Source organism: Aquarana catesbeiana, linkage group LG02 (genome assembly GCF_042186555.1).
Source record: "Aquarana catesbeiana isolate 2022-GZ linkage group LG02, ASM4218655v1, whole genome shotgun sequence".
NCBI classification, from domain to species: Eukaryota; Metazoa; Chordata; class Amphibia; order Anura; family Ranidae; genus Aquarana; species Aquarana catesbeiana.
The window spans coordinates 229,807,712-229,833,587 of NC_133325.1; the positions used below are offsets into that span (position 1 = coordinate 229,807,712).

Below are 25,876 nucleotides of genomic sequence, written 5' to 3' on the forward strand. Positions count from 1 at the left end.
GGAAGGGACAGAAGAAGGAACTCAGAATGGTTCCATGCATCCCATATTTTATTAAATTTCCTTTTTCACCTTTTTAACTCCAGCCTGTTCATCAGCTTCATCAGTCCAGTGAGAAAAGGGATTATCCAGTACAAATTAAAAGTCAACTAGCAAATAACAGAGCAACCTTTCTGTCTATGCAATGTGACAAGGTGAGCAAAATGGCAAAATCCTCAGGTAAGAAAACTTGAATTTGAAGATGGATTTCAGGTAAAGCAATTTTTGCATAGATACTTTGGTCTAGTGTGGACCAGTGTAAATCTGTGTGTGCTATACCTGTTGGATCCCTGTGGAAGTTGAAAATCAGCTTAGTAGGCACCGCTACTACAGATATTGTCATTAGCTTCTGGGTCCCGTGCCAACTAGCTAGCTTGGCAGAACCGCCATTCAGGAAACACTTTGCTTTTTCTCAGTAAATGTAAAACATTCTCTGACTTGATGAAGTGGAAAGGCCTGATGGTGACATTAAAATCTTCACCCCATTCAATCAGAGAATAATTTGCATTTATTGAGAAAATAGAAATTATTCTTTGAATGGCACCCATGCCAAGTGGTTCCTGTGTTCACACTGCAGCAGAGCAGTTGCCTAGGACCCAGAGGCAAGTGGAGATCACTGGAGTAACAATGCCTACTAGAGTGATTTTAAGCTTTGACACGGATCCCACAGGTACAGGTATGGCACATACTGTATATACTTAGACCAATTTAAAAAAGCAAAAAATGGCATACCTGTAATTCAGTTTTAATGTTTATGTAGCTCAACAGTGTACTTAGTTGTTTTACCAGAGATCCATTTACTTTCAAATAAATAGATACTTTACTTATTTAAAGATAAACTTCTGCCTTACATGCCCTTGAAAAGTACACTGAGCATGCTGCTTGGAGGCTTTAAGGAAGCTAACCCTCCTATCATTAATGATCTGCCTACATTGCATAGAGAAAAACAGAGACTTAGTGATGTTGTTACCGGCTCTAATATAAAGTATGCAATGAAAACAGAAATATCTTATTTAAAGAAAGCCATAAGCTTGTTGATGAAGGGGGGGGAACAGGAAACCTAACATAAAGTGAAAAAAAAAAATTAACTCTAAAGTAAAACAGTATGAGGAACATTTATGTCTACAAAAATGTACCATTTGGCATAGTCCCTGGCTTGTTTCCTGCACAGAAGACTTGAGACACAAGCAACAGATGGTCAGTAGTGACTGTTAAGCATTCAGCAATGTGGATTTTAAGAAGGTGTTTGAAGACATTTGCTTCAAGGTCCTCCTGATATGCGGATTGAGTCCATCTCATTGGAAGATCCTGTCCGCCCCCCTTCCTTGTGTGGAGACCTGAGGAGCTGTTTTTCCCCTGAGTGGAGGTTCATATTAAGCTGATTTACAGCTTACCTCTGGTAAGCGCACATCTTATTAGGTGGAGGATTTCTCACTGGGTGTTATATGTATATAATCACCGATTGCATCTGCCTTGGCTCCGAGGACTGTGTGTTTTTGTGACTGTTTAGTCACTTTCCTACTTCATTTGGGACTTTTATTTTTTAGTCACTTGTTCTATTTTCACTTTCATTAGAATTTTGGTGTTTCAATATTTTAATATTTTTCAATATTTTTTATATTTGATGAATTGTATTTCTATGCACGTAATCATGTCTGTTTAGTTACGTCACATGTCATTGTTCTTAGCGCGGTCTTTTTTGATTATTTTTACCATTTGGCATAGTTATACATTTTTTTTTCCATATCTACTTCGTTCAACTCTTGTTCTTTCTTTTACTCACATGTCTTCAAAAAATCCCCATTATAGACAACAGCTTAATATAATTTGGGGTTGATTAGCAAAATGTATCCTGTGATATTTGCACTGTAACAAAATTCAATCTAAAAGCAAATTAAAGTTTACAACTGCTTTAGGCGCTCTGTAAATTAGTACTTCATTGCATATTAATGAAGTGCTAATTACTCTTTGTGACCACGTTTATGTAAATTAGGCCATACACTGAATCTGCAATAGTATTTAATTGAACATGTGAGCATTCTAAAGGTAAAGCAATCAATTCATGGTCCATAACTGTTAATTTTGCGTGTGTTTACAACATGTTCATCGTTGTGATTCTAAAATCCGAGTATAATATTATCGTGGTCCTGCAAGATTCTTCTTCTTCCAAAGCCATTTTTTTTTTGCTTCAAAACATCTGACTTTTCTATCCTACTGCAGGAATTAATTAAATGACGGGAAGATTATACTTGATCACACACACAGAAAATCAATCAGTCTCACAAAACATTTCTCCCAAGCTTCATTATTTTTTTAACCAATCTTAAGCTGGCCACTCATAATAAGAATCTGAGGGATCAATTTAACAAAATGTGTAAAGAACTCTCTAATAAGTGTTTCAGCCAATCCATTTTTCTCTTTTTGACATTTTGATTATTCCAGCCAGTAACCAAATATCTAACTGATGAGTTTATGGCTAAAGAAGCTCTTCATTTCCCTTGTTCTTTTACATGTCATAGCATGGGCTGTAGCACACAAAGTTCATCTAATAAAATGAAAAATATTAGCTCTTGTGCATTCTGCAAGCCTGAGTTTGAAGACAATTTATGATTCTTGGGATTCGGAAAGGGCTTGCATTGAGGGACATTTTAAATATAGTATACACAGGTGTGTACACATTTTTGGTTCTGTTTTGTGACCAAAGCAACAGGTTCAGTTCTGCATGGTTGTGTGGTCAATTGGCAACTGTCTTCCTCTTATCTCTCTGCTGCAACTGCAAGCCTTTATTTATAATTTACTAACAGATATATCAGTCTGGATGTCACATCACTTCCTCAAACTCAATCTATCCAAAACCAAACTTATAATTTTTCCTCCCCCACGTGCCCCCTCCCTTGATCTCTCTGTCAAAATGGATGGCACACCTATAAGCCTATCCCCGCATGCCAAGGTTCTAGGTATAGTCCTTAACCCTGAACTCTCCTTTAAGCCCCATGTCCAATCCCTGTCCAAATCTTGCCACCGGAGGTTGACCTCTCTGTCAATCCCTCCACTTGCTTCCACTCACCCAACAAATTGAATTCAAAATACTGGCAACTACTTACAAAGCCATCCACAACATAGCTCCCAGCTACATCAATAGCCTAGTCTCAAAATACCAACCTAATCATTCACTTCATTCCTCTCAAGACTTCTTGCTCTCTAGCTCCCTTGCCACTTCCTCCCATGCTCGCATCCAGGACTTTTCCAGAGCCTCTCCAATCCTAAGGAACTCATTACCCCAATCTGTCCGATTATCTCCTACTCTATTAGCTTTTGGATGATCCCTGAAAACCCTCATCTTTGGAGAAGCCTATCCTACCCACACCTAACAACTGTATGTTTATTTTCTCCATCAGTTCATCCCCCACAGTTATTACCTTTTGTATCACTTGACCTTCCCTTCTAGATTGTAAGCACTAACGAGCAGGGCTTTCTGATTCCACCTGTATTGAATTGTATTGTAACTGTACTGTCTGCCCTCATGTTGTAAAGCGATGCACAAACTTTTGACGCCATATAAATCCTGTATAGTAATAATTATCATTGAATTTCAACCTCAAGACATAGCAAGACATAGTTGAGCTAAAGAGTACTTTTTAAGCACATGCAGATATATTCATTTTCGCAGCAGCTAATTTATTAGGCAAATCGAGTACAGAAAATAAATCTGTCCCTAACTTGGGTTATAAATAAAAGAAGCGATAGATTAGCAACTGCAAACAATAAGGCAGTTTTGATAAATGTCCCCGTTGTCTTTTATGAATACTGACATTATTTAGCAGCAGGTTTCTTGTGAGAGGGAGGACTAATCAGCTGTTGCTCAATGGGCTCACTGTTTAGTGAATCATCCTTTTTAATAGCACAATTTGCTAACCATAAACGCAGCAAACAGTGGGGAACCCAGCCATGGACCTGAATACCCCAATCTGAAAAAAAGTTATCTGCATCTTAAAGGGTAACTCCACTTTCATGGGGCAAAAAAATAGCAAATAAAGAAAAAATAATATAGCAAATATAATTACGACACTAATCATATTGTAATTGAAAGCTATTAAAAAAGACCTTTCCTTTTCAATCTGCAGCAGCTGTAATTTTCTGAGAATGCATTGTAATATGGTTACCTGGAGTTGTTCTGTACACAGAGTGGGTACTGACCACTCCCCAGAAACATAATTCCCTTCTTTTGTGATTGGATCACCATTTTCCCCAGAAGTCTGCCTTAACCTCCCTGGCAGTATGATTATTTCGAATTTTAGGTGCTGAAAGCGGTACAATTATTTTGCATGGAAATTTGGCGTTTTATATAGTAGGCCTGTAATTCTTAACAATAACACAGTTAAATCTGTCCACCAAGAGTCTAGTAGATATCCAGGGTATGATGAAGTTTGAAACACAAAATCATAAACATAGTATAAAAAATAAATATAAATAATTAAAAAAAGTAATAATATAATAATAATAAAATAAATTTCCCCACGATTCACTATGGCTCAATTCTGCAAGTGTTCTAATTTACTATCGCTGTTTTCTAGCTGGTCTAAAGCCACTTTTGATGTAAAGGGACACTTTTTGGTCGCTATGGACATTCTCAAGTTTCCAGGCAGATAGAACAGTATATATAATATAAAACTGCATGCAGGACATAGGACAAAAGGGATGTGAAATAATTTCATACAGTACTGTAATCTGTAAGGTTACAGTACTGTATGTGTTATGTTTTTTAAACTTCTTTGAATTTGCCGCCAGGCTCCACCCCCGCACGTCGCGACACTCGCAGGGAACGGAGCCCGGCACAGAGAGGCTTCAGAGGAGGACAGAGCCCACAGACACAGCAGGGGACATTGCAGGATCCTGGGGTATACCGCTCCAAGATCCTGCAATGCAATGCAAGTGTGGCTTGGGGTTACCACTAATGGTGCTGAAATTTAACCCCGAGCCACACTCGGGAATACTGTCAGGGAGGCTGCAGCCCATACACATGATCAGACTTTTCGACAACAATGGTCCGAAGGACCTGTTTTATCGGACAATCCAACCATCTGTATGCTCCATCGGACAATTGTTGTTGCTTTTTCAACAGACAAATGTTCGCTGTGCATGCTCTCAAACTTTTCGACAACAAATGTCTGATGGAGGATAACCCGATCGTGTGTACACAAGTCCATTGGACTAAAATCCAAAGTAAAAACATGCATGCTCAGAACCAATGCTAAACATAAACCAACAATAGCAGAAATTGCCCAAAGGGTGGCGGTAAAGAGCTAAAAAACCACGTGATTTGGTGAAATCTGGCTGAAAATGTTCTGCCATGTTTATGCTGAACAAGTTCATAGCCAACGCCCATTTGGACAAAAATCCACGGAAAAGTCCAATGGTGTGTATGAGGCTTAAGATACTTAAGATAGGCTTAAGTCAGATTTAAGGCATCCCCTGCAACAAAAATGTTATTTTTGGAGAAATAATTTCAATAGCAACCTGTCTAAAGGGATGCAGGCCCAGCAGATTTCGTCATTAGTGCCCTGCAGCTGCACACCTGACTGATAATTAAGAAACCACTCCCATTAGACCCACTCAGTACAGAGGCACAGACAAACACACATGGATTTCTTCAGAATAACAAAAGGTGGGAAACTGCAACAAAGTTTGTTATAATCCTTGCAATGTACATAGATCACCCAGAGGGGAATGTTTTTTTCTCAACCTGTGCCTTGCAAAACATCTGGATCACTTCAATGCCTCCCTTCCCAGAAGCACATATTCCCATCCCCTTCAGGTCTCTCCTCTGCCACTCCATTCTACTTTTGGGAATGAAGAAAGGTATGGAGCATCATTTGACTTACTTAGTGAGTGACTTAGTGCAATCACATTGGGGAAGGAGAGAGTCTTCATCTCTTTGTAAGCTCCTAACAGAGCAACTTGGAGCTCACACAAGGATTCCTTTATTTCACCCAGTAGGCAATAAAGAAAAGGTGAGCATTTGCTGCTGGGAAATTATGCAAATTTTCCCTACATAGACAAATCACAGATTAGCTTTAAAGCCTAATTTTCACCTTTTTTATTTATGCAGAATACCCCTTAAAATGGTTCTAAAGGCAGAAGGTTTTTTACCTTAATGCATATGCATTAGGGTAAAAAAAAACTTCTGGGTGCAGCTTGCCCCCCCCAGTTCCCCTTTATACTTAACTGGGCCCCATCTCAATCCAGCTATGTACATTAGAGCAGCCGCTCTCCTGGGACTCTCTCTCCTCATCGGCTCACACAGCAGTAGGAGCCATTGGCTCCTGCTGCGATCAATCACATTCAGTAAACCAACTAGGAGAGAGTGGAGGGAGGCCAAGCCACACTCCAATATCCATTAACAGGAGCGTGGCTTGGGAGCGAGCCTGCTCTAGTGCCCCCATAGGAGGAGGTCAGCTATTGGTGGCACTCAGCAGGGGGGAGGGGGCAGTGGGGGGAACCAAAAAGAAGATCAGGGCTTGCTCTGTGCAAAACTATTGCACAGAGCAGGTAAGTATAACAGTATAACATGTTTAAAACAAACCTTTAGGAGTACTTTAATGTTATGAATCATGACTGGTCTTTACTTTAGAAAGCTTTAATTTACCTTTACTGCTCAGTAAAAATGCTCTTTAGTGCTCTTATGCCCCGTACACACGGTCGGACTTTGTTCGGACATTCCGACAACAAAATCCTAGGATTTTTTCCGACGGATGTTGGCTCAAACTTGTCTTGCATACACACGGTCACACAAAGTTGTCGGAAAATCCGATCGTTCTGAACGCGGTGACGTAAAACACGTACGTCGGGACTATAAACGGGGCAGTGGCCAATAGCTCTCATCTCTTTATTTATTCTGAGCATGCCTGGCACTTTGTCTGTCGGATTTGTGTACACACGATCGGAAATTCCGACAACGGATTTTGTTGTCGGAAAATTTTATCTCCTGCTCTCCAACTTTGTGTGTCGGAAAATCCGATGGAAAATGTCCGATGGAGCCCACACACGGTCGGAATTTCCGACAACACGCTCCGATCGGACATTTTCCATCGGAAAATCCGACCGTGTGTATGGAGCATTACACTGCAATAGTCTTTGCTGAGAGAGTTGAGTAACAGCCACTGCCCTTAGTACAAGTGTTCTCACAGAGACCTGTATTGCAGAGAAGAGGAGTAGGTATGTCTGACTGGGTTGTGTGAATTAGTGAAAGCATGTTTTTTCGCCCAGTTGACTGCACAAACATATCTAGACACCCTGAACAACTGCTATAGTAAAAAAAGGATGTAAGACTATGAAAATGGAAATTATTGGTACAATGTCTATCTAACTGTATTTTTTTCTGTGAGTTTTATCAAACTTTAATACCATTTTGAAGTGTCTATAAACCCTTACATATACCTAGTGAAGTGGCTAGCCTCAGATGATACACAGGTATTAAACAAATCCTTCTACATAAGTTGAACTTGGTTATCTGCAGAGCTCTATTCTTCACATCCATTTAAAGTACAAAATTTACACAGGTTGTCTGAGCTTTTCAGAAAAAAGGGGGTGGGGTACTGAATTCACACACTGCACAGCTCAGAAAGGTGGGCTCTCAGAGTTGATTGGAGAGATGGGACACACCTTTGTCCACACAGCACACAGGAAACATGCACAGCTGGGGATATCAATCACAGGCTGTGTGCTGGAGCTCCCTTCCCTGTCACCTTTTTATCTTATAGAGTCCGGAAAACCTGTCAGAAGAGACTCACTCAGACAGCAGAGGGAAAAGTAAGCAGAGATAAATGAAACTCAGTGTTTTGGTTAGAGACAAGTACACACTACAAAGGGATATGCTTTGTTCATATTTCATGTCAGAGCATTACAACCACTTTAACAAAAAACATTTTTGATGAGGCGGTATATGTTTTGACATGCTTTGCATAACAAAGGAACATTTATGATTAAACTACTGTAAATATAACATAAAACTAAACTAAAATCAAAAAGTATTAGGCTTTTATACACAGATGATTATTTATCTAGTTATTAACGGATTAGAAATCTTTAAGAGACAATGGCAATATAATCATCAATAGATTACTGAAATCATTCTCTAATTTAACCACTCAATACAGGGCACTTACACCCCCTTCCTGTCCAGGCCATCATTCAGCTTTCAGCGCTGTCACACTTTGAATGACAATTGCGTGGTCATGCTACACTGTAACCATGTGAAGTTTTTATCATCTTCTTCACACAAATAGAGCTTTCTTTTGGTGGCATTTAACCACTTCTGGATTTTTTATTTTTCCTAAGAAAAAAAAATGAAAATTTTGAAAAAAAAAAGTTTCTGTCAGTAAACTTTGTAAATAAGTAATTTTTCTCCTTCACTGATGGGGGCTGATCAGGCGGCACTGATGGGCACTGATAGGCTGCACTGATGGGCACTGATAGAAGGTACTGATGGGCACTGATAGAAGGCACTGATGAGCACTGATAGGAGGCACTGATGAGCACTGATAGAAGGCACTGATGGGCACTGATAGAAGGCACTGATGAGCACTGATAGAAGGCACTGATGAGCACTGATAGAAGGCACTGATGGGCACCGATAGAAGGCACTGATGAGCACTGATAGAAGGCACTGATGAGCACTGATAGAAGGCACTGATGGACACTGATAGAAGGCACTGATAGACAGCACTGATGAGCACTGATAGATGGCACTGATGAGCACTGATAGAAGGCACTGATGGGCACTGATAGAAGGCACTGATGGGCACTGATGAACACTGATAGTAGGCACTGATGAGCACTGATAGAAGGCACTGATGAGCACTGATAGAAGGCACTGATGGGCACTGATGAGCACTGATAAAAGGCACTGATGAGCACTAATAGAAGGCACTGATGAGCACTGATAGAAGGCACTGATGAGCACTGATAGAAGGTACTTATGAGCACTGATAGAAGGCACTGATGGGCACTGATGAGCACTGATAGAAGGCACTGATGAGCACTGATAGAAGGCACTGATGAGCACTGATAGACGGCTCTGATAAGCACTGATAGAAGGCACTGATGGGCACTGATGAGCACTTATAGATGGCACTGATGAGCACTGATAGAAGGCACTGATGGGCACTGATAGAAGGCACTGATGAGCACTGATAGACGTCACTGATGAGCACTGATAGAAGGCACTGATGAGCACTGATAGAAGGCACTGATAGAAGGCACTGATGAGCACTGATAGAAGGCACTGATGGGTACTGATAGAAGGCACTGATGGGCACTGATAGAAGGCACTGATGGGCACTGATAGAAGGCACTGATGAGCACTGATAGAAGGCACTGATGGGCACTGATAGAAGGCACTGATGAGCACTGATAGAAGGCATTGATGAGCACTGATAGAAGGCACTGATGGGCACTGATGAGCACTGATAGAAGGTACTGATGAGCACTGATAGAAGGCACTTATGGGCACTGATTAGGTGGCACTGATGAGGAGGCACTAATATGCCGCACTTATGGGCACTGATAGGTGGCACTGATATGTGGCACTGATGAGCTCTGATAGGCAGCACTAATGAGTGGCACTGGTGGGCACTGATGGGCACTGATAGGCGGCACTGGGCACAGATATGCGGCACGGATAGGTGGCACTAATGGGCGGCACTGATGGGCACTAATGGGCATTGATGGGTGGCATTGATGGGCAGCAGTGATGGGCATTGATGGGCAGCACTGATAGCCAGCACTGACTGGCATCTCTAATGGCCACTGATTTCTGGCACTTGTGGGCACTGATTAATGGCACTTGTGGGAAAAAGTGGGCACTGATTGCTGGCAGTGGTGGGCACACATTGCTGGCACTGGTGGGCACTTAATTGTAATTATAATGATCAGTGCCCTGATTACATCTCTAGATGTCCTCTGTGAGGAGATGCCGCTGATCAGCTCTCCTCTCCTCACACTCTGTCAGTGTGAGGCGAGGAGCGCCGATTACCGGCATCTCTGTGTTTACATGTGACCGGCTGTGATTGGACACAGCCGATCACATGGTTTAAGAGCTGTGGCTCTGGCTCTTTACAGAGATCAGGGTCACGCCGTGTCCTAGCAACACGGCACAGCTACGATAGCCGCGCTTCCGCGGGCAGAAGGGAGCGGTCTTTTTGGGAGGCCATCATATGACATCCACCCAGAATGAGAGCCGCACTGCCCAGCCGTCATTTGATGGTGGGCGGACGACAAGTGGTTAATGATAGCTTGTTGGCTGACATTGCACAGACACTTTTTCCATAGCCTTTTTATAGTTATCATTGTAACAGTTATTCTGTAAATAAAGTGGGAGTAAACTAGCATGGACAGTTTTTATTTCTAAGCCTATAGTAAGGCTTACCTATAGATACAGTAAATATGGTGCATGTTTAGGAGATATTTACTTGTGAAGCTGCCAGTGACATCACCAGCACATACACTCTGAAGGAACAGAATACCATGCCGTTCCTTCAGAGCCCTGTGCCGTGAACAGCGGCTCCAATGGGCATGCACAGGAATACATCATTGCCGCTCATCCAATCAAAGGACCAGGTCACGCCAACCCCGAAGACCTAGTGAAGATTGAATATCTGTCAGTGGTGACAGCGCACCGCTGGAGGACTTCATTTTAAGGTATGTTACGCATAATGTGCTAGTATGTGATGCATACTAGCACATTATAACTTTGCCTCGCAGATTAAAAAAAAACAGCTGTTTACTACCACTTGTTTACTGTTTACTACCGCTTTAAAAAAACTTTTAAAAAATGCTTTACCATTACTGAAGTTATCCTTTAATGAAGCCCCTCTCTCCACTTAGTGCAGGCAACCAGGGCTTATACTTCTCTTCAGTCCCAATCCAGTGATCTTATTGCTGATATAGTTCCCGCTGGTCCTATATTATTTTGTGCTTGCACACCACATCCCCATTCATTTCTGAGAGAGAGCCGTACTCCTAGATACAGCTGGAGGCCACCATAAGTACAGCTACTTATAGAAATGAATGGGTTGTAGCGCACATGCCCCAAGTGAAGAACAGCTGGTCAGAGCTGAAGTGTAGTATAAGCCGTGTCTGCCTGCACTCAAGAAACTGGGGGTTTTATTAACCAATTTCTGACCATGTCACACAGATATACTGTGGCAGAATGGCTCTCCTGGGTGAAATCCCGTACAGGTATGTCCTACCGTTTTTATGGCCACCAGAGGGTGCATGCGCATGCACTGCATGGTGGGGGACCCGATGCGCATGGCTGGCGGGCACGATTGCTGAAGGCTATGAGTGATCGCATGCATGAGCGCCAGCATGGGGATTTGTGTGTGCAAACACACAAATCCCTGTGCTGTCAGAGGGGAGGAGCCATATCGTTTGTTCTTACTAAGTAAGAAAAACAATATGTATCCTCTCCTAGTCAATCTTATCCCCCCACAGTTAGAACACACTGAGGGAACACACAATGAACCCCTTGATTGCCCCCTAGTGTTAACCCCTTCCCTGCCAGTGACATTTACACAGTAATCAGTGCTTTTTTATAGCACTGATTGCTGTATAAATGCCAATCGTCCCAAAAAAGTGTCAAAAGTCTCCGATATGTCCGTCACAATGTCGCAGTACTGCTAAAAATTGCAGATCACCACCATTACTAGTAAAAAAAAAAAATTATAAAAATGCCATAAAAATGCCAAAAATCTTTCCCATAGTTTGCAGACGCTATAACTTTTGCGCAAACCAATCAATATTTACATTTATTGTGATTTTTTTTTTACCAAAAATATGTAGAAGAATAAATATTGGCCTAAACTGATGAAAAAATGTTTTTTTTTTTTAAATTGGGGGATATTTATTATAGCAAAAAGTAAAAAACATTGTTTTTTTTTCCGCAGAGGTGATCAAAAGAAAGCTCTATTTGTGTGAAAAAAAGGACGTAAATTTTGTTTGGGTACAGCATTGAATGACCGTGCAATTGTCAGTTAAAGCGATGCAGTGCCAAATTGTAAAAAGTACTCTGGTCAGGAAGGGGGTAAAATCTTCCGGAGCCGAAGCGGTTAAAATACGACTTAACTAAGTGTACATCTGTCTGCAAATTCCATGATTGGCAGCTTAAATTTATTTCTGGTTTACAGCTTAAAGCCCAATTCAACTTTGGACAAAGAAAAAAAAAACAGGCAAGTGGATACCCCACAACTTTTTACTACACTCATTAGAATGCTGGCATTGTCCCTCATAGACACAACAATGCAAAGTCATAACTCTCCTGGTTTACATTAAACCTAGCATTATTCAGTTTACTTTATGTGTATGCAGGGCATCACTTTACCTCATTATGTGGCTCTGTTCTCTGCAGTATTTTAGGAACCATTTACCTTAAGATGATGAAGAGGGTGAATAGGACCTGTGATGCCACTGAACCAGGATAAAGATACTTGGAAAAAATAATGGATGTGATTAAAATGTATAATGATTTTTGGTTACGGGGTGCTGTAAGGGGGGTATAAGGTCAGAATTGAGTGGGGCCAAATCCTGGAGTAGGAATCTAAAGGAATCTCTAAAATTTCTTTATGCAGTAACAATGCATAGGATGTTACCTTCCAATGCTGCACTTTCCTACCCAAAAGATTTACTCTAAAGGTAAATCTCTTCACTGGGGTTATGAAGAGTATACACACTACATAAATCAGTATAGTATATTTTAATAGAGTTTTATAAATAATAAATATAAAAGTATTTAAAAAAACATTCAAACTGGGAATGTGTGCTGAGACAAGTCTAGCATCGGTGGTGAGACAAGTCTAGCCGCAGCTCTGTAAATTATTGATCCCTCCCATTATGCCACACAATACAATACAGTAGTATTTATCATGCCCCAACAGCAGTACTTTGGATTATCTGATACTCTATCTGCTTGACCATTCATGTCACCTTCAAAGCATGCCTTTGTGGTCTCTGATTGGCAAAGATGGTGCTGGTTATACAATAACCTTTCTTAACCTATTATACACCATTAAAGGTCATTGATCTACATATCTTAAAAATATATGTTCGTACTTGAGGATTCCATTGAACCCCTCATTTCTGAAGCTCTCCCCATGAAAGGATGTTTAATGTCTATTATCTTTGTTAGCTCACAATTGTGCTCTAACCGTTGTGCTATTCCTTTGTGTGCACACATTTTTTCTCCTGTTTTACTACCAATGTTTTTGTAACATGATGTATGCACTGTCGGTTTGTTTTGGTGTGATGCTTTGTACATATGTCTCAAAATCAGGAAGGAAGGAAGGAAGGAAGGAAGGAAGGAAGGAAGGAAGGAAGGAAGGAAGGAAGGAAGGAAGGAAGGAAGAATGTTGGAAAATAGAAATCCTGTAACCTAGAACTACAACCCATCTCTATCTATATATTTGATTCAGCAAGACATACAGAAACTGAGAGATAGGGTCACAGAGAATGAAACTAGAATGAATCCTCTGGAAAATCAGGTAAATATTTTACAGCATGGATTTTATTAACATTAGCTCCAACCACAGACTTTGCAACAGAAACTAATAACCGTTGCCTTATAGGCCTCCCAAAAAAGATAGAGAAGTTTGATCCAGTGGGTGTTTTTGGAATTCTTTTGCGCAGTGCTTAAATTAAATAAGATTTGAATGTTTTAAGTCCTTATCTACTGGAGAGTATTTCCTATTCTACCACTTTTTGTGGAACAGTATGATGCCATCATCACATTTTTTTGGAAACCAAACAGAGTAGAGTAGACATTTTGTTTTTTTGTGGTCATAAATTCTTGGAGCAGTCCTTTTTTGTTTTTACGAATTGTTCCAACAGCTGTGATTTTCTTCCCCAGTATATCTTTTGGCTAACTGCAGGCTCATGAAGAAGTTATCACAAGTGACGTTTCTTCCAGAATGTAATATTCCTTGAGCCAAATCCATTGCCACTCGCTCCCCCTGATTCACTTCCCATGCTTGGTCTTGACATTTCCCAGTGTACACCTGCATCGTAAATAGTTCTATTTGCAGATGAAGATGGCAATTCAGTTTGGGTGGTAGGTATTGTGACGGTGCTATCATCAGAATCCAAGTTGTCTTCTACAAGGATGTCATCTATTTTGTTTTCATCATCCGATGGCTCGTAATCTGATGCATGTTGATCTTCTTTAGAATCTGAGTTCAACAGACTAAGTATTTCTTCATTACTGAGGCGTCTGTGAGCCATGATGAAACTACACCACCAAATCAAGAAAGCATAACAGATCTTGAAAAGCTAAGGAAGCAAGTCCTAACATGCAAAAACATGTCCTAACTTGCAGACTGAAAATGGTTCACAAAGTGCAGTACAATAATCATGTGACTTGATGAGTCGTAACAGAGAAACCATTGAAGAGCAACATGGGTCCAATGGACCCGGCCAGTGTACGAGGCTATAATTTGAATGTACAGAAAAAGTGTAAATACAAAAAAAATCATGCTTTCAGATCTATAACTGTCTAATTAGCAGTAAAAAAGTCATACAGTAAGTTATTTTTTTTGTTTTGGGCAGATTTAATCACCTGAAGATCCTGCAAAGTAGGCAGATCCTACAAGGGGAAACCTATACCCATTCAAAAATTAATCTCATACTAAGTGAGAAAACCAGGCATCTCCCCAGTTTGTTATTTTCCTTACTCATTAGTTTAAGGCATATACAGTAAGTTCTTATCAAATAATAATAATAATAACACCATACAGACTACCCAAAGGGTCAATTGGACCCTGACGGTAGACCAAGGGTTAAACACAATGCATGCACTTTCTGGTGATGTATAATGGCCATATCACTTCCTGCTGCTTTACAGTGATATTTTCTCCCTTAGCTGTTAATCTTTGCATGGTAATATTTTTCTATGGTTTGCGCATGCAAAATGTTTTACCTTGTGCTATTCATTGTGGTAAATGTAATATACTCTTCACCTAGCTTTTTAATTTTAATATGCCATTTTCTTCACAGTTTGGTTACATTTTTTATGTTTTGTTAAAATATAAAAAAGCAGTTGTGCCGAGCAAATAGATACCTGTGAAACAGAGACAAACTTTGACACCCTGAATTTTCTATTGGCTTTAAAAATCATTTTAGAGTTAACCTTGAATAATAGTAATATAATTATTGCTCTCACTCTTGCATGTGCAGTGAAATGTAACACGTGTAGCACAATCAACTTTTTTAGGCACCCCAACATCTATGTTTATGTATGTATGTGTGTGGGTCTGGGGGATCTCAAAGTGGGCGTTTTTACATGCTTGTGTGCATCTTTAATTTGTTAAAGTTTCTTTTTCACTTATGTATTGCTATCACCGATAGTCCACTATGTGAAAGCATATATACCATGACAGGATTTCTTTAATGAGACACTTGTATTCAAATTTGCTGGTCTTCCTCGCCTCTGCACGGTGAAACCTACTATGAGGGTCCTGATCCCACAGGTGGGATACTGAAGACTGGGAAACATGGGGGGAGTTGTGCGGGGGCTGGCATTTCCAGGGTCAATGGAAGCAATTGGGCGGCTTTACAGCAATTAGATTGCTTTCATCTCAAAGCCAATCAGCTTGTCAAATTTGCATTCCCAACTGTCAAAATAGTGTGTGTGTGTTTAAACCCCCCTGCTGATGATGTTTGACATTTGACGGTGACCACTAAAGGGTTCAAATATATACAGGCCATACTTGGGCAATTTTGCTACCACTATCAATACCCCTGTCCTTTAAAAAGCTGGTGACCGCTTGTAGTCAGCAGGAATCATGATTAAGGATGGATTTACAAGAAGAAACTTTTTGGGGATTTTTTTTTCATAAAGGGATTGTCAAATTGTGGAAATTTGTAATGTTTCACGTAAAGAATTTAAAAATTCACTGTTCCTGGTCACATGGAACTTTTATAACATTTATTTCAATGGTACATGTTCCCCAGGGCACTCCCAACCTCCCACCCCATGCTGAACTGAATGCTTTGGTTAGAACTCCTGTTCTAACCAAACCTAGGGTGGTTTAACTCACCACTAGTCATATACTTATTTGTGACTTGTTATGTGTAAGGGTACTTCTAAGTTTCAAATATCAGTGTTTTTTAGATAGCCTGTGACACTTTTGATTTAGGTTTTCATAGCTTCTCAATCAGTTATAGCACAAATTAACCCCTTCCCGCCAACCGTACGCAGATGTGCGGCCTCTGCTTTCGGGGGTTATACTGGGATGATGCCCGCAGCTGCAGGCATCATCCTGGTACCGTTTTTTAGAGCCGCCGATCGGCTTTTCAGGGATAATAACTGATGTGGCTAAAAGCCACTCGGTTTTTACACCGGAGCAGTAGGAGGGGACATCCCCCCTCCCTCCGCCTCCCGCCACTCTCAACGGGCCTCCCGGGAGACCCGATCAACAATCCGCCGCCTCCGGCAGCTAGGGACAGACTTGAAAAAAGCCAGAAATGGCTTAATTCCAGTCTCCTGAATGTAAACACGGACATGACGTCACTTCCCGTTTACTCGGCTGCCAATGGCGCCGGTTTTAAAAAAATATACAGTATTCAGAATCACTGAAAATGGCGTTCTGAATACTTTGAAGTGCAAAGGAGGGATCGGGGGTCTTTTAGACCCCCGATCCCTCCATAAAGAGTACCTGTCACCACCTATTACTGTCACAAGGGATGTTTACATTCCTTGTGACAGCAATAAAAGTGATCATTTTTTTAAACTCAATTTATCAATATAAAAATAAATAAAATAAATAAGAAAAAAAAATTAAAGCGCCCCTGTCCCCGCGAGCTCGCGCAGCATAGAAATAGCATACGGAAGTCGCGATTGTCAGAGCCAGAGCAATAATTCTAGCACTAGACCTCCTCTGTAACTCTAACCTGGTAACCGTAAAAAAATTTAAAGGGTCGCCTATGGAGACTTTTAGGTACCGTAGTTTGTTGCCATTCCACGAGTGTGTGCAATTATAAAGCGTAACATGTTTGGTATCTATTTACTAGGTGTAACATCATCTTTCACATTATAAAAAAAAATTGGGCTAACTTTACTGTTTCGTTTTTTTTTAAATTCATGAAAGTGTCCCTTTTCCCAAAAAGTTGCGTTTAAAACACAGCTGCATAAATGCTGTGTGACATAAAATATTGCAACAATCGCCATTTTATTCTCTAGATTCTCTGCTAAAAAATATATATATAATGTTTGGGGGTTCTAAGTAATTTTCTAGCAAAAAATTTGGATTTTAACTTGTAGACACCAAATATCAAAAATAGGCTTAGTCATGTAATACATTCCTTCCATGTATGCTATATTTCAGAGACCTTGTGATCGATTTACTAAAGACAAATAGACTGTGCACTTTGCAAGAACAGTTGCACTCTGTAAGGATATTTGCTCAAGTTCTTGATAAAGGAAGTAAAGCTTTACTTTGCAAGGAATACCCAATAACATTCAAGAAAGATAAAAAAAAAAAAAATTTGCTTACACATGATTGGATGATGGAATTTAGCAGAGCTTCCCCTCATTTACTAAGCTCTGGAGCACATGCCATTGAGAGTGCAACTGCACTTTCTATTTGCCTTTAGTAAATCAACCCCTATGACTTATCTATTGTTTTGACTGAATATTTACAGCAAAAGTGCATATCTTTCTAAGAATTGATGTTATTGCTTTATGTCATTTCAATACTAATAAAAACTTTTTTGGTTTTAATAATAATAATACTAATAATAATAATAATAGTGTATGTGAGCATAATACTCAAAATAAAACTTTTTTTTTTTTTTTTTTGCTATCTTTTAAATAATCCAAACCATTTTCAAAGTAATGAATAATAGATTTCTGTCATTTTTTCCTTTTAAAAGTCAAAAATCAGGTACAGTTTTAGGTGTCTGCTTAACCGTTACTTCTTTCTGCTCCTTTAGCGTTTAATGCATATTTTCTCAGTGACTCAAAGGATCTAAATTCAAATCTATGCATCAGATCTGGTAAAATGTCAGCGATTCAGGTGCTAAAAGGTTTATTCCTGTTCCAAACCAGCAACTTGGTTTAGGTAGACCTTCAGATACAAGCAAAGGAGAATGGCTCTGAGTTTAATTTCACACAAGTATAATTTCATAATAACAAGGGACTGGAAAACTTTGCCTAGCAGCTTGACACAGTTAATTCTAAGCTATTAGCCATGCATTAGAGGAGGGACTGTACAAGTCCCTCCAGCGTCTTCAGCATCTACTGTAGCCAAAGCCCTGTAGTCACTGAAGCAATGTTTCCCTTCCTCTGTGAATCCGTAGTATCATAGCAGCAAGCTTTTATTTTATCTTCCTCTTTCCCTATTTCACTAAGGTATTAAAAATTTGATCTCAACAATGGTTCAGTTCATATGCATATTACAAACTGCTTTAGGGACTGCTCAGTGCAAAATGGGTGGATAATGTTCCAGATTAACTTGACTCATGAGTGCAAGCTGTCAACTATATCCTTTAGCTGGGGAGAAGATTTTAAACAGTACCTGCAAAATTGTGAGGCCTAATCTTTCTGCTGTGCTGGCTGGCTGCATAATCCGTATAATGCAAATGTTCTTTCCATCTGACTGAAACACTCATGCTGTTAAGTGATTTAAGCACTTTTGCCTGGTGCTAGTTTTGTTAATATCAAGAACTTTTTGAAAATTTTAACCTTTTTTTAAGTATATTCTATTGCTGCCTCTATAATTGCCAATTTCCAGCAAGGAAAAAAGGCATTCCCTTGTAGTACAGATATTGTGTTTATTTTCCTCATTCAGATCTTGTCGGTCTGTGGTCCAGCAGGACTTGTTCCAGATGGGTTAATAAGAATTTATTTTCAAATTAGATTTATGTACTGGAAAAAGGCAGATATTTTACTTGACAGCAGGTAGGAGAGATATATGCTAGCATTTTTCCTCCAAGGTCTTTCGAGTGGCTATTTTTAATTATAAAAAGAGGAAGCTTGAATCAGATTGCAGCATTCACAATTGGGATGACATGTTGATATTTAAGAGCATCTGATAATTGCTTGGAATGTTGTATTATTAGTTCAGTTTTATAGAGCGCAAATTGTTCAGACCTGTATCTAAAGGCTTGTTTCTGGTTACTGGGAATTAAACAATGAAATGGGAAGTTTTAAGAGTTCAAGCTTCAAGTATGCGCAGAATTTAATTTACCATTTTTAAATATTTATTACTGAAGCTGAAAAAAAAGTACATGCCTAATAGAAATTGCACAAGGCCTGACAAGTAACAAGCAATGTATTGACATTGATGTTTTATTAATAATACATGATATGCTTAAAATTTGTGAACTCCTACAACTATATGGCTTAAAGTATGTGGACAATACTCTAAAAGATTGATTTCAGGTGTTTCCATAAAATTGTACTGTTAATTGCTACAATATACAAACAGATTTTAGACAATTGTGAACTTACAACATTGTGGAAACAGTATGGGGAAAGTTATTATCTGTTTGAGCATCACAGTTTTTTTCTGTAGACAAAGCCAAGTTCATAAAAACAGGGCTTGAGTTTGGTGTGTAAAAATTGGAGAGCCCTGCACAAAATGTAACCTCAACACTTTTTAACATCTTTTTGATGAATCGAAGCGATGATTGAAAACCAGGCCTTCAATATTAGCACCTGGCAGAACCAATGCTTTTTTTGTTTGAATGCACACAGCTTCCATCAGGCACACTCGAAAATGTAGAAAGTTTAACCAGAAAATTGGGGGCTGTCATTCCCCAAAGATAAGTCAACTCAATATTAAGTTACATAAGATGGCTGGTGTATTGTTAGCATGATGTGTCTTAGCCTCTGTAAATATACAAATAGTACACAACAATATTGCCCAAGGGACTTTGAGAGACACACAAAGTAGATAAATAAATTATACAATTTTATTCAAAAAACATATTTTGAAAGAGGTATAGACATAGTTAAAATATGTCTTCTTCTCATCTAAATGGTTGCTACCTCAAAGGGGACTGCAAAACCCTGCCTGTAATGGGCTATCAGGAAAATATCTTTGCCATTCTGAAGCTTCCCTCCAACCACTTTGCATATTATTTTATATACAGTCAGGTCCATAAATATTGGGACATCGACACAATTCTAACTTGGTGGAGGGTGTTTTCTTCACCAGGGAAAGAATTCTTCGATCATCCACCACAGTTGTTTTCCGTGGTCTTGCGGGTCTTTTGGTGTTGCTGAGCTCACCAGTGCATTCTTTCTTTTTAAGGATGTTCCAGACAGTTGATTTGGCCACACCTAATGTTTTTGCTATCTCTCTGATGGGTTTGTTTTGTTTTTTCAGCCTATTGATGGCTTGCTTCACTGATAGTGACAGCTCTTTGGATCTCATATTGAGAGTTGACAGCAACAGATTCCAAATGCAAATAGCACACTTGAAATGAACTCTGGACCTTTTATCTACTCCTTGTACATGGGATAATGAGGGATAATGAGGGAATAACACACACCTGGCCTGAGCAGCCAATTGTCCCATTACTTTTTGTCCCTTAAAAAGTGGGAGGCACATATACAAACTGTTGTAATTCCTACACCGTTCACCTGATTTGGATGTAAATACCCTCAAATTAAATCTGAAAGTCTGCAGTTAAAGCACATCTTGTTTGTTTCATTTCAAATCCATTGTGGTGGTGTATAGAGCCAAAAAGATTAGAATTGTGTTGATGTCCCAATATTTATGGACTTGACTGTAGCATCTTCCTTTCACCCCAGTGTCACAAATTCTGCACAAAGGCTCCAAACTTTCATAGAGGTTATTTGTTGTTATGATTTCTATTAGAATTGGACTAGTGTTTTTAAACGGGTACCACCTGGTATCATAATGACCAACATTCCTGTCACATATAGGACCAATGTTTATATGTGACAGTAATGTCTGCCATAAGGATTGAAGCCAATCAAGTATCTAATATTTGCCAATCACGTATCTTTAATGTATGTATGTATGTCTTTTTTAATTTAAACAAAATATTTTGTAAAAGCCAGCTGCAAAAAATTCTAGCAGATTATTATCTCAAGCAGCAACCACTAACAAAAAATCATATAACATTCCCTAACTGACCTACCTACTTTGTACACCAAAGTGGAAACAGTTTGGTTGTTATGGATTACTGCACTTTGCACATTTTCTTTGTTCTGCATCAGCATTTACATTGCATGAGAGGAAAAATCCATGTTTTTATAGCTATTTAATACAAAATATGTTGTATATAGCAGATACAAATGTGCTATACATATTGTTTATCATCTTCCAAACTTGTTATCAAGCATTAATATAATAGCATTATTTTACAGGAAAAGATGGGTATTTTTAAAGGAAACGTTATACATATGATTTCAATAAACATGTTATCTTTTGAAAGATTGTGGTCTGTTTACCTTGCTTTCTTGTAAATTATTGTGGGCATAAGGTTCTGACAGAAGACTTATCTATATGGTCTGTTGCTGTTGCCTGTAGGGGGTACGGGTGAAAAAATGACATACTTCAATGATCCACTCATTATTCCTGTCAAACAACCTTGCAAGCACCACATGTGAGATCTTTAAAATCAGCTGTGTATTTGAAATAAGTTTGATTCCAAATAACAAAGACAAAATATGAATTTAAGCCTAGTAATGTTCTTTTTTTCCACCCAAAATCACAGCAAATGTGATCCTACCAACAGATCATAGGTGAACACGGAAATAATAAATGTTAGGTACTAAAGAAGAACAATTTGTTATTTTCATAGGTATTAAAGATGCAAAATGGTGGCTTTACTAAATGAGAACCTATTTGACACACCCCATCAGATTGGGTGCAATTGCATCCAATAAAAATGAGAATTGCCCCTAAACCTGACAGGACAAACTTCTATGTATGATCCTACCAACAGATCATAGGAAAACACAGAGAAAAAATAAACATTAGGTATTCAAAAAGCACAATTTGTTATTTTTATGGGCACCAAAGGTGCAAAACAGTGGCATTACTAAATGAGAACCTGTTTTAAACACCCAATTAGATTGGGTGCAATTGCATCCAATAAAAATAAGAATTTCCCCTAAACTTGACAGGACATTTGACGTCAATGCAGTACAGGAAACATTTTATTGCTCACATGAAAACGATTAGAATTATTTCAGTCTTTTACTACTTTCCACAGTTTTCTACTTTATTGAAGTGGGTGAACCTTTTTTTTTAGATAACTACCTAAATGCCAATACTTGATTTGTTAATGGACTTAGGTTTTGAAGCTCGGTAGTCTTTCACATTACTTTCACATTTTCACAAACTTGATAGCCGGTGCACATAATGTGACAGATCAATCCAACAACCATGCAAAAATAACAATATATCTGTTTTCAGCCCATTAACTACTGCTTCCTGGTTTAGATTTAAGTGACCCAAAATTGTTATAACTGAGATCTTATTATATAACGTGTTATACACTCCAAAAAGACAGTTTTATTAAAAAAGAAAAAAAAAAGAAAATACAATAAAATATGCACATATAACTGAGAGCTAATATTGTATGTCTAGGAGCACTGAGATTTCATGTCAGTATTAATGAAATATTTCAAAGCACAGATATTGACATAGAGCATCAATGTAACAGTGTAATGAAGATTGAGGCATACAATTCAAATAAGCCAAAAGAGAACATTGTTATCAGTATTGACAGACTTTGTATGAATAACTCATCTGAAAACATGAAAACATGAAAATCTGGGCATTTAATGCAAGTGAATCCTTGGCACTATCCTCTCTTCTGCAAGAGGGATACACATGCAGTTTATTATATAGTGTCAGTGTGGCCCCTCTAGTCATCTTAATGTAGCTTCTTGAATATTAGGTTCTTCTGCAACTTGTACATCCCAGTGGCTCATATTAAATTAAATTAAATCTAAGAAATTGCATCACAAAGTGTATATTACAGTGCCTCAGATCCTGAAGCATAAACATTATTGAACCTGCTTGAACAAACATATTTGCCATAAAGTGTAATGCTGGCTTCATTTGTGACAATGTTGATTTATTAAAGGTGTATGCATTAGGTTAGAATGCAACTATACAGCATACCCCTTTTATCATTCTATTACCTAGTACTTAAGATTGCAGAATACTTAAGAGGCTTACTGACATTGATGATGTTTGTGATAATCAATAGACTTGCAGTTAGCCACACTGTTGAACCATCTGACTCTAACTGGCCAGTTCAGTCACCCCAATCCTCGGCTGCCAGCATGTAAGTAAAATTATTGACCATATATGGCCATGACGTTAGAGATGAGCTTCACAATCACAAACTTAGCCTGGTTGTAGTATAGTGAGGGTAGCACTACTGCCACTAAATGGCAGATACACATCTGGCTTCTGTTTTAAATAAACAAGTCAGTTCATGACCGTATTTGATCAATGATGTTGACCAGTATCCCTGACAGGTTTGTTTACAAACAGAAGTCAGCCTGGGATCTGTCATTTTACAGTGGTAGTGTGGTGGGGCAACATAGTTGAGCAATGAGTTTTTGTGGCAGTTGGGCAACATTATCAGGTGGCAGGTTGATGTGGCAGCAGGTCATTATAACTAATGCTGGATCTGCATTGCTGGATGTCATGATTGACAATAGATTTACATTTTCGGACATTGTTTATTTTTATATGGAATTTTGTTAAATTACTGTTTTCATTGTGTAGGTGTCTATATTTGTTTTTGACCTTTGTTAGGAATGAGTAATAATGGGTACTCATGTACTCCATACACATTCTCCTGAAGTGTGGATATCTGATGGTCCTTTTATTATAAAGGGGGTCCCCACTAACAAAACCCCACATCCTCCTGGAGCCTTGGGATGTAGCTCTTGTCCCCTCAACATGGAGAAAAAAAAAATTGCAAGAAAGGAAGGCTTGGCTTCCCCCCTTGTAAGGTATCATGCCAGTGTTGAAGAAAAGTGCATAGTATGGTTCAGAAAGAACAACTGCACATGCTCATTACCATTCCTTTCTTGGCAACCCAGGCTCCATGACTGGGTAATGGCCTGGAATGAAAGGGGAACAGTACAAAATGTTTCCTATTTTAATATAATGCGTACTGTCTATACTGATTTTTTTATGTATTAGTATTTCTTTTTACTCTTCCCCTGAAACAATTTAAATGTAAATAAACACAATGACACAGCATAAAAAGCCCTTTAGCTATAGTACAATAAATTAAATAAAACATGTAAACAATGATATAAATCCAGCATCAGCCACACTGTCCAATGAATAAATCAATGATCAATCAATACTAGCCCGGTGAGGTGTCCCTGCCTCCATCAAGACCTGCAACCATGACAATTTTTCCCATTTATATTGCTAAAACACAGATCTCTGACACTTCAACAATATAAACACAAGGATGGGAATCATGGGTGATGTCATTGACCACATATAGTTATTAACATTATCTTGATACCCAGCATTGCATTTATAGTATATTATCTCAGTGCAGGGAAACTGTCATTTAGTGATAGGAGTACAGAGGAGGAAACATCAGCAGTCATTGTGGTTGCAGGTAAACATCATCGGGTGGTGGATAGTTATGACTGTTTATGGATTGCCATCAGGGACATTATTTATAGTTTTATTGTATTTTTTGTTTTGTTTATAAATTGCTTTTTCAAGATGTGTGTGTTTAATAACATTTGACTTTTTTTGGGGGAGGGGTTTAGATTTCTATAAGCCCCTGATGTATGAAAAAGTCCATTGTCCCTCAACATTGGGACAAAGTGCCTTGCAATGGGCAGAAGCTTTGTTGTCCCCTTTGCAAGGACCATCCCAACATTGAAAGCTATGTGGTCTGGTAAGGTACAGGAAAAAAGGTGGTCACACATCCACTGTGCTCCCTTTCCTGGCAACTAAGGATGCATGCCTGCAGGAGAGTCTGTTTAAAGCAAAATATAATCTAAACAGAGCCTAATGCTGTGTTTGCTGTTATTTCTTTAAATGACACTTTTAAATGTTTCCATGTGAAAAAACTCTCTTCCCTGATCTGTATTTTTTTTTCATTCATGTGTATCCCCCCCATAGCAGTGTCCAGTTACCCATGCCTTCTTTTAATGATTAATAGCTAGTTTCACCTCCTATAGACTTCACTGGAGTTCAGCACTAAGTTCAAGCTTGACAAATTTCCTAGTGGGTTCAATGAACCCGGCTCAAACTCAACATGCCCAAGTTCACTCATCTCTAATTGTAAGATATACTTTTATGCCCTGATCATATTAAAAGAGATGCAAAATGTGGTTGTTCTTAGGACTTAGCTCTGGAGTTCCCCTTTAGCTACACATGTAGTAAAACAGGAACCATGTCCCTGAGCCTACATTGGTCACACAGCAGGGTTGGCAGGATGCTATGTGGATGCAAAAAAGTCAATCTGTAGATCAGTAGGTATAATTTCAGGGATTCCGATTGTGATGTAAGCATATCTAGGGCTGGACACCAGGCAGAAAGACTAAAGATGTGTGCAATAAGCAGCAGTGGAAGATGGTACATCAACACTTGTTGGTGACTCAGGCCAAGTTTTCAATTCAAAAATAAGTGAGATATCCTACCTATTATATAAACATTATGACACTGAGGGCCTTCTGCACCTCGCCCATTTCCTTTTTGAGTAAGCTTTCCTTCAAGATGGAGTCTAGCACTAGTGACTCTTTTCAATTTTGCAACATTGACCTTGTCCCCAGATCCAGAGACTATATTTAAGCTATATGGATTTGTTGGGTTTG

The 25,876-nt window shown here is 39.0% G+C and overlaps 1 protein-coding gene and 1 non-coding gene across 2 annotated transcripts in view; both read right to left on the reverse strand.

The window, feature by feature from the left end:
• LOC141129859 (protocadherin-9-like) overlaps nt 1-25,876 on the reverse strand; it is a 2,335,577-nt gene that overhangs the window by 2,262,396 nt on the left and 47,305 nt on the right. The window lies entirely within an intron of this gene.
• LOC141130896 (U12 minor spliceosomal RNA) lies at nt 14,625-14,773 on the reverse strand. Its single transcript, XR_012242538.1, has one exon. It is a non-coding gene; the product is annotated as a U12 minor spliceosomal RNA (small nuclear RNA).